At 38.8% G+C, this 20,317-nt stretch overlaps 1 pseudogene; it reads left to right on the forward strand.

The window, feature by feature from the left end:
* The first annotated feature begins 3,404 nt into the window (after nt 1-3,404).
* Nucleotides 3,405-20,317, forward strand: part of LOC136863518 (uncharacterized) — a 32,917-nt pseudogene continuing 16,004 nt past the window's right edge.

Consider the following 20,317-nt stretch of genomic DNA (forward strand, 5'->3'; position numbering starts at 1 on the left):
GGTAAGAGGCAGGCATGCTACCCACACACGACGGGGCCGGCTAACAGGTTGTAAGAACTTACTAAAAATAAGGAGAGGTGTAAGACAGGGGTGGCCTACCTGATCGGTCTATACATTAAATAAGCCATTGCTGCTCTGAAGGACAACATGGAAGGAATTAATGTAAAAGGAAAATTTAGACTGTAAGATTTGCAGATGGCATAGCTATTGTATCTATTTCAAAATAATAATACATTTTTAATCAATAAAAATTCAACTCATGAGACCAGGAGAAAGTTTGTTATATCTTGCATGAGTTGTACTAACCTATTGGAGCAAAAACAAGAAAGGGGCAGGCTAGAAGCAGCTGAGGTGTGGTTTTGGAGACAATTAAACGGAACAAGCTGGCCTGAAAGAAAAGTAATACTGTAATGCTGACAGAAGTAGATGAAAAGAGAAGTCTCATCAGAGAAATAGAAGGTTTAATAAACTCCTAATGAGAGACAACAGTTTCATTCACAACATTATGGAAGGGAAGTTCTTGGAAGAAACAGAAGAGCATGAATAAGACTTTCATACATCAAGAACCTCATGATGAAAATGAACTGCAGCACCTATGAGGAAATGAAGGAATGGTTGGTTGTGACAACTAGGCATAGCCTTTAGTAAATGATGATGATGGACCAAGAAAACAATATAATCTTGCTCCACATCAGTATACCAGACTGATCACAAACTCTCTCTCAAACATATACTCTGGTATCATTTTGTCAGTTTTCATGTTAAACATATGCTCTTACTCTTTGTCCTGAGCAAATTTCAGATGTTTCTGAGTCCCTAAAATTAGATCATCAGCTTGACATGGAGTCAGTAGTGGGCAACTCTAGCTTCCACCTGTAGTGAGATGTTAAGATATAGAAGGCCCAGCAACTCCTCCAGTGCTGCCGTAGGAGTAATATGAAAAGCTCCTGTTATACCAATACTGGACTATCTTTATAGCTTGTTCAGATCCATCCTGTGTGTATTGCCCACCAGACCGAAGCAACATAAGGTATTATGGGTTTAACATCAAAATAGGGTTTAGTCCCAAAGTCCCATCAAGTGTAGTGCAACAGGTCCACAGGGCTCTAAGTGTGTTGCTTATACTATCCATTATTCTGCATGAATTTTCAAAGTCAAGTCTAAAATTAGCCCAAGGTATAAGACTTCATTAGAAAATGCAATGCGTTCACCAGGCAGAAGCAGTTTCTTCGGAGTCCCTAATTTACATTGTCTGGTAAAACTTACTACGGTTTTTTAAGTTCATTTTTGTTATGCCAGCTTTCTGTCCCTTTCAGCACAAATTGGAGCACTTTCGAGATTGTTAAGGGAAATTTTCACTTAATGATAATTGCAATCATTAGCTGTAAATCATATTGAGTTATATCCAAACTCATTCAGCTCCCATAGCAGATCATCTGCCACCAAGCTCCACAAGAAAGGAGATAAATCCTCCCTCTCTTGTTAGCCCCAAGCTGTAGACACTTGCGGTTGCTCCAAAATGGCCAGATACAGTTCTCCTACTGTTTGAAATTGAGTTGATCAAGTTGATAATAAATTTTAGAACTCCTCTCTTACTGAGTGCTAAAGAAATTACATTACTTCATATGAGGTTGTATTAGAAGCTCACTCAGTATCCAAGAACATTCCCAAAGCAATCTTTTTGTCCTCTAGCACCTTATCTATGTAAATATAGAGTACAGTGCTGTCTGTTCAGATTTTTCTGCTTATTAAGCAAAGTGGTATCTGTGTAGAGGAAAACTTTTAAGAATGGAGTTCCTTATATATCATTCAGTCAATCTCTCAAGTCTTTCGAGTAAGGAGATGATAGACTTATTGCCCAATAATCATTAGCTTGGGCATTAGGCTGCACAGTAAAGCTCGCTCTGGCTTGCCCTAAGGCTAGGGAGGGTCTGAAAAGTTTACAGATCATTAATGAAATTTCATCGTTTCTTTATTCGATATGGGCCTGCCATGTTATATGTTTCAAATGCTTTGATTGCTTATCATATTTTAGTTTGGTTTGCAATCCCTCTTGCAAGTCACCAGTCCTCCTTGTGTTTTCAATTCTTAGAACACAGATATGGTAGCTCCTGTTTTGTCATAGTTATCAAATACTACTGAGTCTGGGAAATGAACTGTTAACAATTCATTTAGAGTTGCTCTGCCAGACGAAGAAAAGCTTGCATCAGGTAGCTTTAATTTGCTAAATTTATTGATAGCACCATTAACCATTAGTGTGTTTTCTTTTTCCTGGCAGTACTTCCTCCATGAATCTTATTTGGCCTTCTTCATGACAGGAACTAGTAACAGCACTCCACCTAACAAGTTGGCTGTGCATTGAGGGGTGCACAGCTGTGAACTTGCATTCTGGAGATAGTGGATTCGAACTCCACCATCAGCAGCCCTGCAGATGGTTTTCCACACCATTTTAACCTTAATTAAGGCCACAACCACTTCCTTCCCACTCCTAGCTCTTTCTTGTCCCATTGTTGCCATAAGACCTATCTGTGTCAGTGAGATATACAGCCAATTGCAAAAAGAAAGAAAGTTACAGCACTCCTGTACATGTCCAAATCACCAGCTCTTTTAGCTTTTTATTTCAAAAGCCTACTAGTTTTCACTTTTTCTGTAACTCCTTAGACCTCCAAGGAAGCCTCCTTGGCAAGCGAGCTATCTTAAACTTACACTTTTGGTGATAGGATAATAAGAGAAAGTCTTATTCCTGGTCATCAACAGACAACTCTGTCCAACTCGTTGGCTGAATGGCCAGCGTTATCACCTTCAGTTCAGAGCGTCCCGGGTTCGATTCTTGGCCGGGTCGGGGATTTTAACCTTCATTGGTTAATTCCAGTGGTCCGGGGGCTGGTGTTTGTGTTGTCCCCAACATCCCTGCAACTGACACACCACACACAACACTATCCTCCACCACAATAACACGCAGTTACCTACACAAGGCAGATGCTGCCCACCCTCATCAGAGGATCTGCCTTACAAGGGCTGCACTCGGCTAGAAATAGCCACACGAAATTATAATTATTATAACAGACAATTCTTAACAAGGAATGCTTTCAGTCCTTCCGACAGCAATCGTCACAAATTCTTTTGCAGTAAACAAGCAAGAGATCAAAAGTAAATGTTGTCAAATGCAGCAGTTCACAATCGTCCACAATCCCTAAAACAAGGGTGTGCGATTGAAATGTTTGCAGTTCTGGTTCCAGTACTTTAAGGCTGTGTCACAAGAGGGCAGTTTACTAGCTGCTAGAGCTTGTGGTTAGCACTAGTGGCTAGTAAATCTGTCACACAAAGCCGGTACTGGTAGATAATTACTCGCTGCTTGTAACTCAGTTGTTGAAGAAACTCTCCAACTGTGACATCACAAAACAATGTCTTCTGTGGGTATTAGCTGTGAAGTACTGAGAAGCTTGTTGCATAGGTGTGAGACAGTTATGTGAGGAATTCCTAGAGCAACTAAGGAAAAGGAGAAAACGGAAGTGGGTTTTAGACTGAATTAGGAGAAGGAATCAATTGGGAGCCTCTGCACATCTGATAAGAGGACTGACAGTGGGAGACCCCAAACGATACAGGAATATTTCAAGGGTGACAGGGCCTAAATTTGAAGGATAACTCGAGATGGTGTCACCTCTGGTAAGAAAGAAAAATACTATTGTGAGAGAAGCAGTACGTTGCCAAAACAAATTAGAAATTGCTCTCAGGTATCTCTCCCCTGGTGTTTCCTTGAAATCTGTACAATATTTATTCAGAGTGCTACATAATACTATTTCCACCTTCTTAACTGGAGTTTTGGGAGCCATTTTTGAAGTTCTTTAACCATATATCAAAGTAAGATCACTGTTACTATTGTTATTACCATAATATTATTATTACACATGGTAGTATCCATTATGTTATCAAGAGAATTAGTTGAATGTTCACTTAAAGACCTTTAGCACTTACTTTCAATAGAAGAAAGAAAATGCAGTAGCAACATTCAATTTAAAATACAGTGAAACCTCGGAATGCGAGTAACTTGGTCTGCGAGTGTTTTGCAAGAAGAGCAAACATTTTAAATAAATTGTAACTTGATAAACGAGTGAGGTTCCGCAATACGAGCATCACGTGTGCCTACGTTTTCCCCTCCCCTGTTCGTTTGTTGAATGGATGAACAAGATCTTTGGTCCTGTAATGAAGAAATACCCTTGAGGCCTTGAGGACGACTTACTGGACGAATTCAAGTTTTTAAGGTTAAGTTCCTTCCTCCCAACTCTACTACACTACTCCAGCTTATGGATCAGCAAGTCATTTTGAACTTCAAGAATGCAGTCGCTTAAGTGCGGCCAGTATCCAGCATTCGGGAGATAGTAGGTTCGAGCCCCACTGTTGGCAGCCCTGAATATGGTTTTCCGTGGTTTCCCATTTTCACACCAGGCAAATGCCGGGGCTGTACCTTATTTAAGGCCACGGCCGCTTCCTTCCCAGTCCTAGCCCTTTCCTGTCCCATCGTCGCCATAAGACCTATCCGTGTCGATGCGACGTAAAGCCAATAGCAAAAAAAAAGAACTTCAAGAAGCTATACACCAAAGGACTATTTCAGCGATGCTTCGAAGTGACCGAAGGAACAAACCTTACCCTCCGAAAGTTTGGGAGAGATCATTTCCTGATCTGATCATTACCTGAAGATCATCGATAAAGCCTGGGATGGAGTCACCAAGAGAACTCTTACTCCCGCTTGGGGAAAGCTGTGGCTGACTGTGTTCGTGGACGTGACTTCAGGGGATTGTTGGTGACAATGAGCCGCCGATTGTTGATGAAATTGTGTTCTAGGGAAGACTATGGGACTGGAGGTGAATGACGTGGACATTCAAGAGCTGGTGGAAGAGCTGATGGACCTGCATCGCGAACAATAGGAGGAGGTTATGGAGATCTTATCCGGGGAAGAGGAGGAGGAAAAATCAATGGAATCTCTCACTTCAATTGAGATTCGGGAGAAGTGCAAAATGTGGGAAACGGTGCAAAATTTTGTAGAAAACACCACACGAATAAGGCTGTAGCAGTGTGAGCGATGAATCAGTTCAGTGACAATGCAATGTCACATTTTCATGAAATCTTCAAAATGAGGCAGGAGCAGCAGTCATTGGACAGGTTCCTCGTTAATGTTACACGAAAAGAAAACAATTCCAGTGAGCCAACAGATAACAGTGATACCGTTAGTGAAATTCGTGCTACACAGTAACTCTTCTCATGTCATCTCTCGTCTCCCTCACACCAACAATGGTTCTGTTGTAAGGAAAAGTGCACTTTAAATTCTTTTACGTTATATTTTGTTTTAGAAATGGTATGCGAATAAATATTTTTGTGTTGTGGATGAATCATCCACGTTTCAATTGTTTCTTATGGGAAAACTTGCTTTGGTATAAGAGCGCTTTGGATTACAAGCATGTAGCCGGAACGAATTACGCTCGCAATCCAAGGTTCCACTTTATATATATTAAGGTATTAATCGGACAATAGTAGAGTCTTATTAAATGTTACAACTACATCAAATAACCAGTGGTCAATAAGAAGTTAATGTAGTGTGAAAAATGGTAAATAATGAGGAATAGAATTGTTAACCATGCTCTTTACTGCAATTCACTCTCAGCACTATCCAAGTCACAGATGTTTTACAAGGCATGTTGTAAGATATCAAGACCATGTTGATTTGACGAGATGAGACATATTTACTAACCACTTGTTTTTACTGGTAGTAGTGTATTTCAATAACTTAGCTGCTTGTCTTGGTTTGAAGTAGTGGAAGATAAGGAGAGGTCAAAATGACTTTCCTTGATGGTTTCTTTCATGGAGTTTGTGCTATCTTGCATTTGCATGTCTGAAGCCTCTGCTACAGATATGTCCCAAAAAGCAATGAAATAATGACAAATATTTGGCAAAAAAAAAACTCATTAATTTTGTTCGGTTTCAGGTTCCTACATCTACAGATGAATGGAAGGCTATTCAAATCACTTTTGAATACAGGTGGAATGTCCCAAACTGCTGTTTGTGCCCTTGATGGAAAACATCCAGATTGTGTGCCCTAACAATTCTACAAAGTAACTTACAGTATTGTTTTGTTTGCCATGCTAGACACAGATTACTGTTTGCAATATAGTGATGCTGGAAGTGATAGAAGATCTAGTTATAGTATGATAATCCACAATTCTAATTTGAATATAGCAAGAAGTCTGATGGCTCCTCATTTGTGGTCATGTGGACTTGAGTGAACCTTCAACCAGCCCTCATATCCGGGTGGCAGTCCCTGTTCTGGCTGGGAATTGAACCCAGGTATTCTGGGTAAGAGGCAGGCACACTGCTCCTACACCACATAGAGAGCTATAAGTAACTTTGTTTTGATGTGAAAGACTCCCAAGATGTTCATGATGCAATACAAAGATTCCTTTCTTATAAGAGTATTACACATCTTCGTAGCATCATAGAAACTATGTTCATGGCATTTTAACATAATATTCTGAGAATTGAGGATAGTGACAAAGCAAATGTACTTTTTTTTTTTTTTTCTGATACTTAGAATGTCTATGTTTGGATTTGATTCCATGTTAATATTGCTTGTTGTTCCATTTACAACATGTTCCTTTTTTCTTTTCTTTTTTTCCTTTTTAATGAGCATGGTTTTTTATCTAGTACTTTATGGAATTGGCATTTAATTGGACTCTATGAGAATACCACTTTTTTCTTATTCTCTCATTTATATTTTGTTCTGTAGTAATAGTTCTTTTTTGTAAATGACAGTTTTGTTGTAAAAGACTCCCAAAATGTTAATGATGCAATGCAAAGGTTCCTTTGTTATAGGAGTATTACACATCTTTGTGGCATCATAGAAACTATGTTCATGGTATTTTAACATAATATTCTGAGAATTGAGGATAGTGACAAAGCAAATGTAACTAACATTAATCTGTGTTTGATACTTAGAATGTCTTTTGTATTGATTTGATTCCATGATAATATTGCATGTTGTTCCATTTACAACATGTTCCTTTTTTTCTTTTTATCCTTTTTAATGAGTGTGGTTTTTTTATCTAGAACTTCATAGATATTGGCATTTAATTGGACTCCATGGGAATTCCACTTTTTTCTTATTCTCTCATGTATATTATGTTCTGTAGTAATAATTCTTTTTGTAAATGACATTTCCTAGAAATTGTTATAAATACTTTAAAATTAAAACTTGAGTCATTTACCTTATTTTCCTTCACCGTGCTTTCTTTCTTCTACTTGTGTTTTTGGAAGTTGATTCTCACCGTACTTATGGTTTAATATAATTTTTGACTGAGTTTTTTTGGTTCTTGAACTACACTTTTCTGATTGGATCATACATGCAGTTGTGTCAATTGCTGTAGCAATATCTGTAAAAGAATAGAATCTGAGTGTTACAGTACTACATACTGTAACACTCCTCATCCATCCTTTTTCCTGCGATCTGCATTCCAGTCGTGGTAAGTAAATGAGAGACTGGATGTACAGTCCTTCCTTTTACTTTATTGAACGCTTGGAAACAGTGTTGTGATGGCTTATGCAATACAGCAGCCCAAACTTAGACCATGCACAATTGATAAAACAGTACATACATTCTTATAAATAAACATGCAATCTAAACTATAGGTAGCATTAACTTAGCGTAGCTTCTTGGGCTAGCTTTAAGAGAGATTTTAGGCAATCAACCAGTCATGTGTAAACTTGCCCCTCACTTACCTGCCTAATTATCAAGATAACTAGCAGCTGGGATTCCTTGAGTGTGCTCAACCGTCATCACTAAGTTCACGTTTTGATTTAAAACGGTCAAAATGACTCTCAAGGCCATCGAGAAGAGGTTGTCAGAGTACGAGAACTGTATGGCTGAATTTCAAGCTCGCAACACTGTTTCCAGCTGTATCAACCCCCATGAGCTGCTTCCCAGCCTAAGCTCCGACTTTAAGAACTTCCGTGACTTCATGGGTGCTGAGATAGCTGACATGAAGCAGGTCATTGCGGAGGTCCATCAAAGGATGGATAAACAAGAGAAGATGGCTGATGAAGCAGCCCAGTATAGTAGGCAAAATTTCCTACTGATACATGGGGTTAAGGAATTACCTGAGGAGGACACTTATGGGGCTGTCATAGACATCATTCAAAACAGACTTAAGTTAGATATTGGCATGGACAGTATCGATAGATGTCATAGACTGGGGGGCAAGCGTAGGACGACTGCCAACGTAGTGGCCACTGGGAAAAGGCCAATAATTGTGAAGTTCCTGCTTTACCATCAGTGAGACCAAGTCTGGTGGGCAAAGCGACTACTGAAGGGCACTAACATCATGGTCACAGAATCCTTCATGGCAACAAGAAAAGGGATTTTGAATAAGGCACGCGACGCATTTGGACTGCGGAATGTGTATACACAGGACGGGCGTGTGACTGTAACTACACCAGACGGCAAGAAAACCACTCTGATCACTCCTAGGGACCTAATAGTTCTCATCAGGCAGCGTAGCAGACCACAGAATCTGTGTCAATGAGTGAATGTGTTATAATAGGGCTAGTTTTAAAGTATGTAATAGGACTCTTGTTCACCACGAGTTTCAAATTTGACTCAAATAGTGTTAGTTATGTGCATATTTTCTTTAAATATGAGTGTGAATGTGCAACAGTCAGCAGTCTCTTTCAGCAGGAAGCAGCGGTGAGTACCCATTGTTTCTGTCAATCAAAGTTAAACATAATCCCCTTGTACTGTTAGCTTAACACCCGCTACCTAAGTCTGGCTCCGGTCCGCAACCCCCTGTTGCAACAGGTCTCCTGTTGAGACAGTCTCTCTTCTCCGTGCCACAGGGTTTGCAATGTTGCCATGTGAAAGCGCTCTCTCTCCCTGCTCACATAGATGAAATACGTACAATTGTTAACGACAGTGACATACATGTTTTTTGTATTGCAGAAACTTGGCTAAGGCCTACCATCCCTTCCGCCATGGTAAATATTAATAATTACAAACTCGTCCGCTGGGACAGAACGGATGGTAGGAAAGGCGGCGGTGTTGCCCTTTATTTCAGAAATGACTTGAGAGGTAGAGTAATATGCACATCACAAAATGCCACTCAGCCGGGACCAGAGTTCATGTTCGTGGAGATCACCGTTAAAGGGATGAAAGTCCTCTTCGTTGTAGTTTATAAACCTCCAGATATAGTGAACATATTGTACTATTAGGAGACTTAAATATAAGCTTACTGAAAGAATCAGCTCAAAAGAACAAACTACTTGATATACTATTTTCCTGTAACCTTGCAATTCTCCCCCACCAACCATATATATAGCAATAATCACACTTCACACTCACTAATTGATCTAATCATAACTAACAATCCACCAAAAGTTTTAAATCATGGCCAAATTCCTTTTCCATCAATCTCAATACACGACCTAGTCTATTTATCCTATTCTCTTCGCATACCCAAATACAAACCTAAGTTCACCACTTGTAGGAATATGAGAGATATTAATCTAGTTCACCTGAAGTATGATGCCTACAACCTACCCTGGAATGATATTCTACTACTAGCTGATATTGACGCAAAAATAGACAAACTAAAATTCCCTCATTATTAGCCTATATGACAAACACGCTCCCAAACGACAAGTGAAAGTGAGTCTCGTCCCCCCCCCCCCCTCCTGCCCATGGTTAAATGACAAAATTAAGAATTTGATGGCTCGCTGTGATTCATGGTTCCGACGGTATAAACTTACCCATAATGAATCTGATTTTGAAAACTATCGGGTACTCAGGAACAGAATTAAGCAAGAAATCAGAAATCAGAAATTTAAGTACTTAAACTGTCTTTCAGGTAAACTGTATGCAAGGAATTCCTGGAAAGAACTACGCTCTCTTGGTATTGTAAAAGGTCAACAACAGCAACGAGAACCAACTGTTCCTCTAGATGAGCTTATTACATATTTCTCTGAAGAATGAATCGCGTTTAAACCAATCAATCAGGCAGAATTAAGTACGAATCAATCAGCCATCCCTCCACTTAACCGTCCTCAATTTTCTTTCCAAGAGGTCACTAGCAACCAAATTAAAAATGTACTATACTCTATTAAATCTAAAGCAGTAGGAGTAGATGACATCCCTATGCATTTCATAACATAATATAACAGACGCTATCCTCCCGATTATCACACATATATTCAATTTCTGTCTCAGAAATGGAACTTGCCCTGCACTCTGGAAACAAGCTAATGTCATCCCATTGCCCAAGATAAATGATTCTAAACTGACCTCTGACTATCGCCCAGTTTCTATTCTTCCAGCGCTTTCTAAGGCTGTGGAAAGACTGGTCTATAATCAAGTACCGGTACTGAAATATTTAAATAACTATTCTCTTCTTGCCCCATTACAATCGGGCTTTAAGAAAGGGTACAGCACTGCTACAGCTCTCCTTAAAGTGACAGAAGACATCAGACTAGCTATGGAACAACGACAAGTTACAGTACTAACACTACTGGATTTCAGTGGTGCATTTGATACAATAGACTTACAGCTACTAATTAAGAAAATGGAATCTTACTTGTTTGACCCTTTAGTACTGAAGTTTTTTACGTCATATTTGAAAGACTGGAGGCAGCGGGTGATAACTCGTGAAAGAAATTCAGAATGGTGTACAAGGAAAGTGGGCACGCCACAAGGTAGTATTTTTGGACCGTTGCTTTTTACATTGTATATCAATGACATTTCATCTTCTCTAAAAACGTGTAATTATCACCTGTATGCCGATGATCTCCAAATATATTACCATTGCAGTTTAAGCGAATTACCAAACACAGTAAAATGCATAAATGATGACATGAAACAACTCAGTGAATATGCTCTCGCAAACAGACTTCTCATAAAACCATCAAAATCGCAAGCTATCATTGTTGGTTCCCAGAAGCTCCTACACAAGATCAATGATTTGATCATTCCTCCTCTACAAATAAGTAATAGAACAATCCCTTACAGTAAAACAATGAGAAATCTTGGGGTGACTATGACTGAAACTCTAAATTGGACAGAACATATCAAAAACGTAGGTCAGAAGGTGTTTACTACTCTACACCCACTGAAATTAAATAAAGACATTAAATATGCAGCAAAGACTAACACAACACTAATTCTTCTTATCCTTGACTACTGTGATGTAATCTTGGTAGACACTACTAAAGAACAAACTAGGAAACTGCAGCGTATTAAGAATTGTTGCCTTAGATTCATTTTTAATCTAAGGTATGATGTGCATATTACTCCTTACTATCAAGCACTGAACTGGTTAAAACCTGATAAGAGATGTGAATATCATATACTTGTCTTAATACACAAACTTCTGCATAGTAACCCCCGCCCAGTATATTTTATCTAAACTTCACTTCCTCGGGCTCCACTCTAGCTATTCCTTTTCACCACTCTTCTCTGTATAATAATTCTTTTATTGTAACTAGTTCCAGGCTTTGGAATTCCCTGCCAGTAAGTGTCTTGACTCTTTCCTCAAATTTAAAATAACTTGCCGAGACTGTGCCTTTTCTGACAGGACCTAGTGTTTACAGTGCACTACATCGCCTGGTATAGGCTAGAGCAATTTTGTTACTTTCATTGATCTGTCTCTGTCTTATACTTGGCTTGGACACTATGAAAGTGACTGAGGTATGAGCGATGCTAGTAATGCCATTCCTTTTTCAGCCAGTCCCTGCTATGAATGGTGTGAAACTGTTGCTCATAGGGTCGGTTTGTGCATGCATTCCAGTGGGCTTGGTAGACTGATATATAGTAGCAACCCTTGGCTCAGTGAGGAAAACAACGGGAAACTACCTCACTCCTCATTTCCCTAGTACGCCTCTTCAGTGATGCCTAGGCCATCTATGACAGCTGATGGGTGAGCTGTTGAGGATCCAACCAGCCTTCGGGCTGATGACTAAACATATATACATGCCGAGACTTCCTGTTCTGTGTTATCGATTGTGTGGGTAAATGTGCGTGTGATTGGCAATTGAAAAATTAGAAATGGTTCTGTTAATTTTATATAATGTAAACGTAAGGGTAGTTGATAAGTGTGTAAATTGTAAGTATGTGTACAAGTGTCTGTGTGAGAGAGCAAAGAGGACTGAATTAACGAGCTAATAAGCTAATAAGCTGCATATTGTGTGGGTGTGTAACTTAAGCTTAATTAGGAAATATTATAAGTAGTATAATTAGTAATAGGCAGCCTCAATATTATTTGTTGTATTGTGGTTGAGTGTAAGAAAGGGCTGGGTGCCCTAACTTCGCCACATGAAAGAAGCCATAGTAAATAAATAAAAATAATAAATAATCAAAAACCAATATCGTCAAGCTATTTCTCTGTTAAAATGTGATGTATTTCATTTATTTTCTTGTGCAGTACTGATCCTGTAGTTTTGAATTTGATGACTGTTCTACTAAGGTTTATTTCACAAATCCTATGCACTGGCTGGAATTCAGACTGCTGCCACCTTCATGAAAAATCAATGATTTCACTTGGGTATTCGCTCTCCCCTTGACAAAACATCTACATGCAGTGTATTTATGTGGTAATTGTGATGGTTCCATAAGCTTGTAAAGGTGCTCAAAGAGCACTTCCCTTGTTGGAATATTGCCATAGGACATGGCAAATGAATCTAATATGGCATGCATAACAACAGAAGAGTCTGGCAATGGAAAGGGTTATTATATATGAGTGCATTTAGAGTGGAAGTGAGTTAAAAGAAAGTGCAAATTTCAACATTCCCTAGACAGAGGAGCAATTAAATGCCAGTTGTCGAAACTGGAGCAGAAATATAATAATAATAATAATAATAATAATAATAATAATAATAATAACAACAACAACAACTTACCAAGGGAAATGTTCAATAAATTGCAAATTTCTTTGCAATTATTATTATTATTATTATTATTATTATTATTATTATTATTATTATTATTATTATTGAGGTGGAAGGTGACTGAAAAGTAGAAAGTGATGATGAAAATGTCTGGAAAAGTGTATGGGGGAGAGAATGAGACAATGCAGAATTTATAAAGAGATGTTGGACTATGCAAAAATGAGTGAAATTTGACTGGACAAAAGAGTGACTGAATGGGTGGCTATATTTCTAGAAAATAGAACTCAAAGAATTAGAGTACTGGTGAAGCTTTATCTGACCCTGCAATAATTAAGAAGGGAATTCCTCAAGGCAGTATTATTGGACCTTTATGGTTTCTTATATATGAATGATATGAGTAAAGAAGTGGAACGAGAGATAAAGCTTTTTGCAGATGATGTTATTCTATATGGAGTAATAAATAAGTTTTAAGATTGTGAGAATCTGCAAAATGACCTCGATAATGCTGTGAGATGGACAGTACTCAATGGTATGATGATAAACAGGGTTAAAAGTCAGGTTGTCAGTTTCATGAATAGGAGAAATCCTTGCAGTTTTAATTACTGTGTTGATGGGGTGAAAGTTCCTTTTGGGGATCATTGTAAGTACCTAGTTGTTAATATAAGGAAAGATCTCCATTGGGGTAATCACATAAATGGGATTGTAAATAAAGGGTAGAGATCTCTGCACATGGTTATGAGGGCATTTAGGGATTGTAGTAAGGATGTAAAGGAGAGGGCATATAAGTCTCTGGTAAGACCCCAAATAGAGTATGGTTCCAGTGTATGGGACCCTCATCAGGATTACTTGATTCAAGAACTGGAAAAAATCCAAAGAAAAGCAGCTTGATTTGTTCTGTGTGATTTCCGACAAAAGAGTAGCGTTACAAAAATGTTGCAAAGTTTGGGCTGGGAAGACTTGGGAGAAAGACGAGCTATTCAACTAAGTAGTATGTTACAGGTTATTATCCTCATTATTTTTTCCATATTGAAAGTTATTCATATAAGAAATAACAAAGATACTTTTACTCTTCCACCTAATCAATACAACCCATGTGGGTTGTGGTATGTTTTGAGCTGTCAGTGGAGAGATGGCATGGGATGACATTAGTAGACGAATAAGTTTGACTGGTGTCTTTAAAAGAGGAAAGATCACAATATGAAGATAAAGTTGGAATTCAAGAGGATAACTGGGGCAAATATTTGCTTATAGTAAGGGGAGTTAGGGAGTAGAATAACTTACCAAGGGAAATGTTCAATAAATTTCAAATTTCTTTGCAATCATTTAAGAAAAGGCTATAAAAACAACAGATAGGGAATCTGCCACCTGGGCGATTGCCCTAAATGCATATCAGTAATTGTTGGTTGAACAAAACTGTCTCAGCTGCACTACTGGAGGACTATTTGTGGGGAATGGCGCTTTTTTTATTTGGCCTAATTTTTTGAATCTATACTTTCTCAGGTTGCTGTCCGATGAAGATAGAATTTTTAAATATAGGTTATAAAGAGCACATTGTGTTGTAGAAAATGCTTTTGGGATGTTAGCTCCAAGATTTCATATATTCTGCAAACCTCTGACTCATGGTGGTATAGACGCGAGTGAGAGCCTCTCCAGTATTTATCATTGTGAAGGTGTCATAAGACGGTGTTAAGTGTATTTCAAGTGTGCATTCAGTGGTGTTTTAACTTGTGCATGTGCAGTGGTACTTTAATTGGAAGAAGGTATCGTGATTCGTAAGTAATTTGCAAAAGTTTATCGAATTACAATGGGTAACTCACGTAAACAAGTGAAGGCTAAAGCCCGCATCGCCCAGCCCGCGAGCAGGAGTGCCACCCCACTCTCTAACGGCAAGGAAATAAACAGTGACAGCCCACGCTCTCATGTGGCAACTGCTGAAACTACGCGGGAACAAGTGAAGAACACCAACCGTTCTGTAAGTTCACAGAACAGCGCTGCCAACATCTTGGCCTGTGATGATCAGTGCACTCCATCGGACACTTTGCGAACCAGTGTAAGCAAGGAGGTTATAGATACTACGGTGTCGCTAACGCTGGATAACCTCATTAAGAACAGTTCACTCCTCGACGAACTTGTAGACAGGGTAGCCGATAAGGTCATACAAAAACTTAAGGAAAGTATTGATTTTAATACTGATGTAATAAGAGAATTAAAATGTGAACTCAGCAGACGAGACGAGGCAATAACTGAACTTCAACGGCAGTTAGACGATAGGACAGATGAGTTGGAAAGTTATCAACGTCGGAACAGTTTACGCATATTTGGAGTGCCTGAAATTGCAGGGGAAGACACGGACAAGCGCATTCAGGAGATTGCCACCCGGATCAATGTTCCACTTGATCCAGCGATGATCGACCGTTCACACAGAGTTGGTACCAGAAGTCACAACAAAACCAGGCCCATCATTGTGAAATTTGTTTCATACGCCTACCGAAATGCAGTCTTCAAATCAAAGAGGCTGTTAAAGAACAGCGGTATAACTATACGGGAGGACCTAACTAAGACCCGTACTGATATTCTCAAACGTGCTGTGAGCCATTTCGGACTAAATTCAGTGTGGACTATGGATGGTGTTATAATGGTGCGCGCTGGTGATGTGAAACATCGAGTGAAGACTGAACGTGACCTTGAGGAACTGAAGAAACGCTACCCAGCTCCACTGAAATGATGCGGTGAGATAATTCGTATTCCTGTGTATCACTCTATTACTGGAAATACTTAGGACGAGAAGTAGAGATTATTCTGGCGAGGCTAACAATACAAAAGTCTCTCTCCGCAACCATTCTATTTAGCGTAGTATATTAGTTATAATTTTTTAATACTTAGAAATATCTACTAACGCGATTCATTTCATACCAATTTTCTACTCATTTATTTTTCTCACTTCATCACATAATTTCTAAATCCTTAAGTTATTTTATATTTGTATAGGCTACTAAAATCATCGTACTTCTTTGTACGATTTGCTATTGAACTATTGAACCCTTTGTACCATATTGTACACATGACAAGTAATGAGTGTGTCTTATCTGATTTACTATACGATGTTAGTGTGAGAAACACAAGAAATCTTAAGGTCATTCATATCAATTCTCAGTCTCTTGTCGACTCCTCCCATATATCTGAGTTCCGGCACATTTTTGGCAAGAGTTCGTTTGATATTATCGCAGTCAGTGAAACATTTCTTAAACCTTCAGTACCAGATTCTGCCATCTGTCTCGATGGGTATAATATTTTCCGTAACGACAGATTAAACAGAGCCGCTGGTGGTGTTGCAGTTTATTTAAAGAATAGCATAAAATGTAGTGTACTTAGTAAATCTCCTGGAGAGTACAGTAAGAAACCTGAGTACATAATCCTTGATATAGCCCTTTCAGATACTAAAATTCTTTTCGCTTGTATATATCGTCCACCAAAAGTAGGGTTCATGGATACATTCCTGAATGATATGTATTCTCATGTTATGAATTATAAATATATATTCGTTGTGGGCGATGTTAATGCTCGGTTCGGAACTGGGGCGTTTGAAAGCGAAAAAATACGTGATGTGCTCAATGCTTGTAACCTCGACTGCCTTCCATTCAATCCAACCTTTCATACTGCCACTTCCGATAGCACACTCGACATAATCTCATAGAACTGCAATGAGTTGGTAGTAGTATACGGACAGGAACCAGCTGCCGGTTTTTCTGGTCATGACTTACTGTATGCTGTATTCACTTTATCCACGCCAAAACAAATTCCTAAAACTATTCTTGTTCGAGACTTCAGTAAATTTGACGTGAACAATTTTCGTGCTGACGCTGAATTACTACCCTGGTATATGTTTTTTCAGTCTAATGACGTAGATCAAAAAGTATCTCTCTTCAACAGCTTTGTACTTTTACTCTATGACAAGCATGCGCCACAAAAAAGAATTCTCGTAAAACACCGGTCATCACCATGGTTCAATAAGCGTATTAAGGAATTGATAAGCAAACGGGACAGAGCTAGGAAGAAATTTATTAAAACTAAACTTCCAGATGATTACGAGCAATTCAGGATCTTACGTAACGAGACAAAACAAGTAATTAGGAACACTAGAGTGAAGTATACGTACAACATCTTCCGTAATTGTAAGAGCACCTCAGCTTCTTGGCGTGCTGCAAAATCTCTTGGTATTGGAGTCAGTCACTCTCTAGATAGCCAGATGCCTGTTACTCCATCTGAATTAAGTGAATATTATATGACATCAGTCTCTAACTCCAACTCTCCGAAAGTATCAGAGACTGCCAAATATTATAGACATCTCACTCCAAGTAACAGAGATAAATTCTATTTCATGTACGTACACCCTTCACAGGTAGAAAAAGCAGTCAGATCAATACGAACTAAAGCTAAAGGTCCAGATAATATTCCAATATCCATGATTTCTACCTGCATGGACATATTTCTTCCTGCCCTTGTGCACTTATTTAACTTCTCTCTACAGAATGGAGTTTATCCCTCAGAGTGGAAGCGTGCCAATGTACGTCCTGTGCCCAAAAAGAAAATACCAACAGTCTGTAGTGATTTTAGGCCTATCAACATCCTCTGTGCACTTAGTAAGGCACTAGAAAAAATTGTTCATGAGCAGATATGTGAATATTTGTCTAAATACAACATTCTAAATCCCTACCAATCTGGCTTCAAGAAGGGCCATAGTACTACTACTGCTCTTCTGAAGGTTACAGATGATATACGCGCGGCCACCGATAAGAGGCAGCTTACTATCTTATGTCTCTTTGATTTCTCTAAGGCATTTGACTCTGTTAATCATGAGCTGTTTCTTGCTAAGCTGAAGTCAATTGGCTTCTCCCAGAGTGCTCTGTCGTGGTTTGAATCATATCTGTCAAATAGATCACAAAGAGTCACGTTCGTTGACGGTCGATTCTCTAGCTGGGAATCAGTAAACTGTGGCGTACCACAAGGATCAGTCCTCGGTCCTTTATGTTTTTCTATTTATATTAATGACATATCTGAAGTCTTTAAAAGCAGTAGCTTTCACATGTATGCGGATGACTTACAAGCTTACTTCCACTTTTGTCCCACTAACGCATCTTCTTCTATAACGCATTTTAACCATGACATCTCTCGATTGATTGAATGGAGCGCAAATCATAACCTCCAATTAAATGTGGCTAAGACCCAGCTTATTTGCATAGGTTACACAAAACTCCTGAAAACTGTTGACCACAAATCCCTCCCAGCAATAAAAATTCTAGAGACAGATATTCATTATAGTGACACCGTTAACAATCTAGGTCTAATTTTCGACAGAACCTTATCCTGGTCTGATCATACGTCAAATGTAATCCGAAAAGTTGTGTCATCCATGCATATTTTGAAACGTAACGTGTCATGTACACCACCTTTCATGCGAAAACTACTTGTTCAAAGTCTTATATTTCCAATAATTGACTATGGTTCAGTCGTATACAACGACTTATCTGAAACTTTGAACATAAAACTACAGAGGGTACAAAACGCATGTGTTCGTTACGTTACAAATGCCAGGCGTGATGAACACATAACACCCTATTACATACAGCTACAATGGTTGAAACTCCATGAACGTCGGGATATCTCAGTAGCTGTTGCTACGCAGAAAATTCTCAAACTGAAGACACCATCCTACCTTTATAATGCATTTAAACCTATGCAGTCGGTACATAACAGAGATAATAGGTTTACAAAAACCACCCTTCAAATTCCCCTTCATCGTACCACTAAATTTAACAAATCCTTTGTTTGCACTGCATCACGTATCTTTAACGTCTTTAATCTTCACCGTTTCGCAAGTAACACTAACTGTACCCAACTAAAGCAGTTCTTAACATCTATCTTTCTGGAGGAGTACGCAAGAGGCTGCGATCAGGCATTCTTGTGTCGAACAATCAGGAATATGTATATTTCGAAGAGAATTGTTTCTCTGCTTTAGCTTTATATTCTTTAAACCCATGTAGTCCAAAATAACAGAAGGGCTTAATGATTTACTTTCTTACTTATTATTTAATGTATGTCTTAACCCTACTGGTTTTGGTATCTGTATTTTCATTTTTTTTAAGTTTCATGTTTAGTTTAATACTTTAATATTATAAAAATGTAGTTACTGTTTTCATAAATCTGCATTGTATTATAAGAAGACGCTGCATAAAGGGACTTTTCAGTCTCAGTGGCATGTAAATCATGATCAATAAATTCAATTCAATTCAAACCAATCAATGTCTCGGTTAATACAATAGAACTCATAAAAGCTGCATGTGCTCTACACAGTTGGCTTAGAATGATTTTTTTCTATGGCATACCTTCCTCAAGGATCTGTAGACATGGAAGATCCATCTTCTGGCAAAACTGTTACTGGTGCTTGGCAACAAGAACCTAATGCAATACTTCCAGTATATGGTTTTGTAATCATTCATCATCATCATCATCATCATCATCATCATCATCATCATCATCATTTCCCCTTTTCTAGCTGACACCAGGTGTGAGCAAATATGGTTTCTCTCCACTTTGTCCTCTCTCTCTCTCTCTCTCTCTCTCTCTCTCTCTCTCTCTCTCCACCATTCCTCACCCAACACTGTGTTCCAGTCCAGGTTCTGTTGTCCAGTGCTGTTCTTCACAGACCCCATCCACCATAATCTGGGTCTTCCTCGTTCTCTCTTCCCTGTCATTTGTCTTTCCAGTTCTTCTTTTTCTTTCATCTGCTTGACATGTCCAAGCCACCTCAATCTGTTCTGCTCCAGTTTTTCATTTAGGTTTTGCACATTTAGCTCCTTTCCTATGTCTTCATTTCTCACTCTGTCCCTCCTTGTCTTCTGTACCACACTCCTCCAGAACTTCATTTCAGCTGCCTGTACTCTACTCTCATCTCTCTGAGTCATTGTCCAGGTTTCAGCTGCATATGTCATTATAGTTAAGTAATATCCTTTGTACGTTACTTCTTTAGCCTTCGTTGGTACATCTTTTTTCCATATTAATCTCCGTACCTTGTGGTAAAGGGCACTCCCCAGTTGTATTCTACTAATTTTCATACCCAGACTTCCATTTTCTGTCAGTTCACTTCCCAAGTATTCAAAGTGTTCTATTATTTCCAGTTCCTTGTCTCCAATTCTGATAGATCCTTTTTCTTCTTTAGCTTCTCTACCATTGTCTTGCTATTCTCCACATTGATCCTCACTCCTCATTGTTCAATCCTTCTACTCAGTACATTCACCTGTTGTACCTCCTTCTCATCTTCTCCCCAAATCACATCATTATCATCTGCAAACATCATTACATTCATTCTTTACACTCTATAATCTTCCCCTGCTGCCTTTACAAT

Source organism: Anabrus simplex, chromosome 2, assembly GCF_040414725.1.
Source record: "Anabrus simplex isolate iqAnaSimp1 chromosome 2, ASM4041472v1, whole genome shotgun sequence".
NCBI lineage: Eukaryota > Metazoa > Arthropoda > Insecta > Orthoptera > Tettigoniidae > Anabrus > Anabrus simplex.